This window comes from Myotis brandtii, unplaced genomic scaffold (assembly GCF_000412655.1).
Source record: "Myotis brandtii unplaced genomic scaffold, ASM41265v1 scaffold181, whole genome shotgun sequence".
Lineage (NCBI taxonomy): Eukaryota > Metazoa > Chordata > Mammalia > Chiroptera > Vespertilionidae > Myotis > Myotis brandtii.
The window spans coordinates 227,394-234,136 of NW_005356712.1; positions in this window are offsets into that span (position 1 = coordinate 227,394).

Sequence of the window (6,743 nt, forward strand, 5' to 3'; positions counted from 1 at the left end):
TTTTTTCCAACCAAAGTGCATTCTCTTTTCAGTGCTACCTCGCAGCGTGTGTGTTCATCCCCACTTCCCGGCAGTGACGCCCGGTGCAGGGAGCCTCTGTCCCTGGGGGCAGGCGCCTGCCCAGCCAGGACGTCACACCAGCAGTGATGGGCGGAAAGGCCTCTGGGAACAGCAGGTTGTTTAAGAGCCGCGTTTCCACGTCTGCACATGTGGTGATCTGACCTCTGCCCTGCTCCCTTCACTGGGTTATTTAGTCTCTAAGACTCAAATATGAAAACACATTTGAAAGTACCTGATAAATTTCACAATTCCTTATGCACTCTGATTGTTACAGCCCTGTTCTGTCTTTCCAGCTGTCATCTAAAATCACCCTTGTATGCACGTATTAGGAAATAATATCAATATCAATAAAAGAGTTTCAGGGTGTACTTAGAATTATAGAATGAGGAATGGAAGGGACAATGACAGATAATTTAGTTCATTGACCAACTGCCATAATTCCAGGAAGATTTACTAAAGTCAACCCAGAAAGGAAGCTCTAGAACAGCACTTCAATAAAGTATGTAAAAAATATATTTTTTTATTGATTTCAGAGAGAAAGGGAGAGGGAGATAGAAACATCAGTGATGAGAAAGAATCATTGATCGGTTGCCTCCTGCACGCCCCCCACTGGGGATTGAGCCCACAACTTGAGCATGTGACCTGACTGGGAATCGAACTGTTCCTACGACCTTTTCAAATGTGTGATGTCATTTCAAGACTCTGTATCTAAAATGGTACTGCCAGCTCCATTTACACTCGAGAAAACTAAGGCTAAAGGGTTACATAATATACCTATGGTCGCAGGACTCGAATACAGGGTTTGTTTTTTTTTTCTTTATTGATTTCAGAGAGGCAGGGAGAGGGAGATAGAAACATCAATGATGAGAGAGAATAATTGGTGGGCTGCCTCCTGCACACCCCCTACTGGGGATGGAGCCTGCAACCTGGCCATGTGCCCTTGAACAGAATCGAACCTGGGACCCTTCAGTCTGCACGCCGATGCTCTATCCACTGAGCCAAACCGCCCAGAGCAAGAAAATCTCTTAATACTAAACATTCTTTACAATAAAAAGAGCCATGGAATTTTATAACCAACAGAGTCAGAATGATAATGTTGAGTAAATATATCCCCCGAGAGTGGATTCTTTGGAGGGTGGCTAAGTTGTAACCTTCCATGTACCTGGCGTTGTGATTAGTACCATTTAACATGTGGAGCGGGGCAGCACCTAACTTAATAGTCTGTCAAAGTGAAAAGGGAGCGCAGTGATAGTTCTCTCCTTCCCGCCTCCCCGCTGGTCCCAGCAGCACCCCGCAGGGAGAAGTGACCGCAGTGGCCGCACAGCTCCGCTCCTGCCCTCCGCTCCTGCCCTCGCAGGCTGTGCTGCACATTCTTCTCTGGTTGTCCTTCCTGCCAGGTGCTGCCACCCGCACCCTCCGGGGACTGTGCCAGGTTGTACCGCATCAGCTTCGTCAGCGAGACCGTGTTTCTCGGGACGTCCTACTCCCTATGGTTCTCGTTGAGCAGCTACCACAAGGAGGACTTGCGTGAGATTCGGAAGGTCACTGTGAGCAGCAGCCACTGCTCTCAGAAGTTCTGTCACACGGACAGAGGTGTCTTGCGGGTCCCAGATTGGTCTTGCTCTTCTCAGCTCGGTGTCCAGCCTGCTGTCCAGGCAGCTGGCCCTGGTTCCCAGCCACAGCCAGGCTGGCCGTGCACCCGCCCAGGCAGTGCCCACTCACGGCAGCCGCTTCCCACAGGCCTCCCCACAGGCCCTCCCCCTGTGTCCCACTGCAGCAGCTCAGCATGATGACTGCATCTCAGAATCCCCGCGGTCCTGACGTGTCCACCGTGAGCACTTCAGGAAGTCCGCTGAGTTACTCCCCACCCCACCCCCACCATTCTCTAACTCCCCTTCCAGACCTTCATTTGCTTAGCTCCTTATATTTGTGTGTCTAGTTCAGCCGTGGGCAAACTACAGCCCGCGGGCCGAATCCGGCCCGTTTGAAATGAATAAAACTAAAAAAAAAAAAGACCGTACCCTTTTATGTAATGATGTTTACTTTGAATTTATATTAGTTCACACAAACACTCCATCCATGCTTTTGTTCCGGCCCTCCGGTCCAGTTTAAGAACCCATTGTGGCCCTCGAGTCAAAAAGTTTGCCCACCCCTGGTCTAGTTCCTATACTAACGTCTAAGGTCTAAAAGAGATCTAATCCCATATAATAAGAGCCAAATATGCTACCAGTAAGTGTCCGGTTGGCCGTTCAACCAATCAAAGTGCAATATGCTAATGATATGCTAAGACAGCTCAACTGCTCCCTATGATGTGCACTGACCACCCAGGGGCAGACAGTCGACCGGTCGACCAGTGGCTATGATGTGCACTGACCACCAGGAGGCAGACCCTCCGACCAGTAGGTTAGCTTGCTGCTGGGGTCTGGCCGATCAGGACTGAGTGAGATGGGCCAGACACACCCTGGAGCCCTCCTGCAGTCCCTCCCTGGCTGGCCAACCTCCTGCGTCCCTCCCCGGCCCCGGTGGGGTCCTTCAGCCTGGCCTGCGCCCTCTCACCATCTGGGCTGAGGGGCCACCCCACACACCCCCACGCCGCCCTGAGTGCACGAATTTCCTGCACCGGGCCTCTAGTCTTATAATAATAAATACCTGATATCCATAACACTCACAGTGGTTCTCTTTCTCTGACCGATGCTTTATTGGGACCAAATGTAGACCCAAAGGAGCAGACCCTGAAGGATGAAAATCTGAACGCTTCTCGGTTCTGGCTACATGTAAAGCCGTCAATTATGCTGCCACTGGAAAATAGGCCACTAACAGTCAAGGATACATAATAGCAAAACGATGACTTCCTTATCACCTGTAGTCACCTGGAGTGAGGGGTCATAGAGATGAGGCTCTCGATGATCAAGATGTTGCTATAGAGCATTTAGATGTCAGTAAAGGGCCGCCATGGTGTTTGGTTTCCTCCAAGTTCACTGGAGAACTTGGGAAAAGAAAATAAGATCAGGGCTTAAATTTTCTGCTCCTGGACAGACAAACACCAGAGAGTTCCTGCAATTCCCTGAGATAAACCTTTGTCGCCTATAGCCTAAAGGTCAGGATTTCTGAAAGTCACATGTAAATTCAATCCTTCGAAGGCTGAGTTACAGAACAAGTGGCAATCACAGCCTTGCCGAGACCCTCGCGATGAAGGCAGGGCCTTGGGAGGGAAGACCAGGGACCTGACAGCCAGGTGAGGGAGCAGGCGGGCAGGTTCTGATGAAACTGAAGGAAGTCCTGCCGAGCCCTTTGCTCAGAAGCAGCCTTCCCTCCCGCGGGAGAAACGGACTCACCACTCACCGCGCTGAGGGAGCCACTTCTCCAGAGGAGACCCGACCCCCCACGGACTCGCTTTCACCGCTCATGCTGCTGGATGTCTGTGTTTAGAAGTTTAAACACACGCTCTGGCAGGCACCAGGGGGGTGACCCAATACCCCAAAGTCACAAGATTTTGGCAATTTTTATTGAAAAGAAAACACAAAACCCAAACCTGTGAGTACAGATGAGACTGGCTGGATCGGGTGGAGTTACTGACACGGGCGCACTAACCAGGGAGTATGTATTTGATGTTTCAGCTTGAATGCCTGGGAGTTGTTCCAACAGTGGTGATGGCTGACTTCTTAACTTGCCTTGAAGGATGAGCGCGAATCATTGGAAACTTAATCAGGGGCGAGTTCTGTTGCAGCTGCTGCTTCAGATGTGCCTTCTTTACTGGAGCAAATGAACACATCATCAGGGACCTGGTATGCAGCTTTTGATACGGTAAATGTGTCTTGTTTTTTTCTTAACACCCATTAGTAAAACTACCCCTGATATGTTAGCATTTTTTTAAACGGATATCCAGTTTAGCACTAAACACAGTATCCCATACCTGTAACGTCTGCATGAAGAAGGAGGAGGGGGAAGAGATTGGATGTTAAACTTCTTGGAGTTCCTGGGGAAGAGGCTTCTCAGCAGGGGCTGGTGAGACACTGAGGCCCGCGAGCTCCCCGGGACCTGCCGCTTCGGGAGGGTAATCCCCCTCCAGCGCTAATTTTAAGCTCCCGCTGGGACGCCTCTGAACATGGGCCCGGGAAGAACTGCTCCCGATTCTAACCCGGCCCGCCGTCCTCCCAGGAGGCTGAGCAAGGTCAGGGTGCAGCGGCCAAGACGTTTCCTTCATGAGCTTGGACACCGAGCTGCTGGGGACGCCCTGCCCCTCGCAGGAACCAGGGAACCCTGGGGGAGAGGAGATGGGTGCGCTCTGAATCCTCTCTCCTCTGCGGGGAGGGCCGGCCCACTTCGTTCCTGTTTGCAGTCACATTATAAAGAGAGGAGCGAGCAGCTTCCCCAGAGGGGTTGCTATGGCAACCTCATCCAGCGGGCAAAGAACAGTGCTCTAAGCTTCAACTAGAAGGTCAGGAGATAAAAATAAATTCTAATTAACCCAGGACCCATATGGGACTTACACTGAGGAATTACCTGAAAACATAAGACCAGTCAGGGTGAGATTTCCATGTTTTTCTTCCCTTTCTTAAGTAAAACCCATGGACCAAGGGACTGAGGCTTTTCCTTTGCCATGTGGCTCCTTGAAAAGCAGACGTCTTCCTACGAGGCTGGAGTTTGCTGGTGGCCCTCTCTCTCTCTCACTCCCTGTACATCGCACGGCAAAAGGGTCTGTGGGCTGGGCGTTGACGTGGTCCAGTAGGATAATAGCAAACACAATTCACACTTCAGAGTTGATTGTCACAGCGGAGACCTGAAATGTCGCATCATATCCCCATGAGTCAGTGCAACCTCTGCATTTCTTAACTCTCTTAAAAGCCACGTTCCCTGACCACCTCACAAAAGGGCAGTGAGGCTCACCTGGGGCCAGAGATGTGGAACATCCTATATAATAAAAATGCAAATCGACCGAATGGTGGAAAAACCGGTCGCTACTCGCACTGACCACCAAGGGGCAGACGCTCAACGCAGGAGCTGCCCCCTGGTGGTCAGTGCACTCTCACAGGGGGAGCGCTGCTCAGCCAGAAGCCGGGCTCAGGAAAGACGTGGCAAAGCCTGGCAGGCCCTTTATAACAGCTGGAGCCACGCTCGCAGCCCATGTCTGGGGCAGGTGCCCAGAGCGGCAGCCCTGTGCAGAGGACAGGCAGCATGTGTCCTGCTCCGTCTCTCTTTGCCCCCACCTCCCCTTGGGGCCCGGCTCCTGCAGCCTCCCCCTTGATCTGTATTTGTACCCAAATGACTGCTAGCCCTCCCCACCAAATGGGGCACACCCTTCCCCATGGCAGCAAAGCATACACCTTCCCCATGGCAACAAAGCTAACGGAAGTCGGAGGGGGAGTCACACAGACCCAGGGCCTAATCCCAGCGCTTTGAGCCGTGTGGTCTCGTGTGCGTGAATTCACCTCTCTGAGCCTCTGTGTCTCATCTGCAGGATGAACCAGCTACCCCCCCAACCCCCCCAGTGCCCAGGGGCCCCGGTGGCTTAAATGTGATCACTGTGTGAGGGCTGAGCGCAGGCCCAGGGCACAAGGCTGCTGCCTTGACCATTTTAGGCGCGCCCCATCCTGCCCTGGGACAGATATGCTCTGACTCCCACCCTCTCTGCCTCCACACTTGGGTCTGGCTGCTTCCTCTGCCCTGAATGCCTCCCTCCCAGCTCCAAAGTGGAAGCCGTCCTTCCAGGTGGAAGTGGAAGAGCACAGCCTTCCGGCCTCTTTCTCCCCAAACCCATGGGACCCCCTTCTCTGACCCCAGGACTCCTTGTCCCCTCACCATGGAGATGCTTCCGGGAGTGACTCACGCCCACCGCTCCGATGAGAGTGAGGCTGGGAGAGGCGGCCGAAGCTCTGGCAGCCAGTGAGGGCCGGGCTGGGCGTGGGACCTCGTCTGTCTGACCCGCACCCACGTCCCCCTCGGCCCGGAGCTGCTGGACGATGGGACAGGCGCCGTGATTACTGGGATGATTTTACTGATGAGGAAACTCCTGCCACCTCCCTCCCTCCGGGAGCTTCGATGGGGGATGGAGTGGGAGGACGAGAAAGCAGAGCAGGTCTCCTTTGGCTCAGGTCCCCCCTTCCCCCTCCCCCATCCCCCCATCCTACTCTCCCTTTTAGCTCTACAGCCAGGACCAGTGCTGTTCTGAGATGGTCACCTCTCGGTTTCGCCAGGACTCGGAGAGACAAGTGCCCTGGGTCCTTGGCAAGTCCTCACAAACGCTGCAGGGCCTTATCAGCAACAGGGTGCAGGGTGGTCTGTCCCAGCAGCCGGTCCGACCTGGAGCACAGGTAGGCCCAGCCCCTGGACCATCCTTCCCCCCAGGGGCTGCCCGCTGGCTCCCTGACCTGCGTATGGCCCTCCCAGGGACCCTGTCCGGGGAAGGGACCATCACCTGTGAGGGGCCGTGTGGAGTCCGCCGCAGCCCGATGGCTTTGTCGCTGTCACAGATGGTGCCCGATGGCCTGGCAGCTGGCAGGTGTCCCAGCCAGGAGCTGGCCCAGGAGCCAGGCTGCCGGGAGGTGGGGCTCACGTCCATCCATCCAGCAAGTGGACGTGCAGGCCCTGTTTATGCTCCAGCTGCACGGGGAGCGGGTGCAGGCGGGAAGAATGTGCAAGCCGCCTGTCCCTCAGAGAGCTCACTGCGTGTGTGGGGGAGGGGG